Source organism: Tursiops truncatus, chromosome 2 (assembly GCF_011762595.2).
Source record: "Tursiops truncatus isolate mTurTru1 chromosome 2, mTurTru1.mat.Y, whole genome shotgun sequence".
Taxonomy (NCBI): Eukaryota; Metazoa; Chordata; class Mammalia; order Artiodactyla; family Delphinidae; genus Tursiops; species Tursiops truncatus.
The window spans coordinates 19,702,562-19,703,184 of record NC_047035.1 but is presented as its reverse complement, the minus strand read 5'-3'; the positions used below and the strand labels follow the sequence as shown (position 1 = coordinate 19,703,184).

Below are 623 nucleotides of genomic sequence, written 5' to 3'. Positions count from 1 at the left end.
CACCACTTATTGAAGAGACTGTCTTTTCTGCATTGTATATTCTTGCCTCCTTTGTCATAGATTAATTGACCACACGTGTGTGCGTTTGTTTCTGGACTTTCTATCCTATTGCATTGGTCTATATTTCAAAAGTCAAAAGACTTTTGATCTATATTTTTGTACCAGTACCATACCTTTTTTTTTTTATAGTGAAAAATCACAATTTCAGCATTGAGTGCCAGATGTTGTGCTTTTGACCCATAACTTCTCCTTTGGAGCTGAAGAACAAAGGGTGTCCAGACGGTGAGGAAGGGCACAAAATATGGAATGCTTTACGAATTTGCGTGTCATCCTTGTGCAAGGGCCATGCTAATCTTCTCTGTATCATTCCAATTTTAGTATGTGTGCTGCCAAAGTGAGCACTACCATACGGTTTTGATGACTGTATCTTCGTAGTATAGTGTGAAGTCACGGAGCCTGATTCCTTCAGCACTGTTTTCTTTCTCAGGTTTGCTTTAGCTATTTGGGGTCTTTTGTGTTTCCATACAAATTTTAAAATTTTTGTTTTAGTTCTGTGAAAAATGCCATTGGTAATTTGATAGGGATTGCATTGAGTCTGTAGATTGTCTTTATCCAGGAATGGA

The 623-nt window shown here is 37.7% G+C and overlaps 1 non-coding gene across 1 annotated transcript; it reads right to left on the bottom strand.

Annotated features, from left to right (window-relative positions):
• Window positions 1–295: 295 nt before the first annotated feature.
• LOC117311523 (U6 spliceosomal RNA) lies at window positions 296–402 on the bottom strand. Its single transcript, XR_004525718.1, has one exon. It is a non-coding gene; the product is annotated as a U6 spliceosomal RNA (small nuclear RNA).
• Between the last annotated feature and the right edge of the window lie 221 nt (window positions 403–623).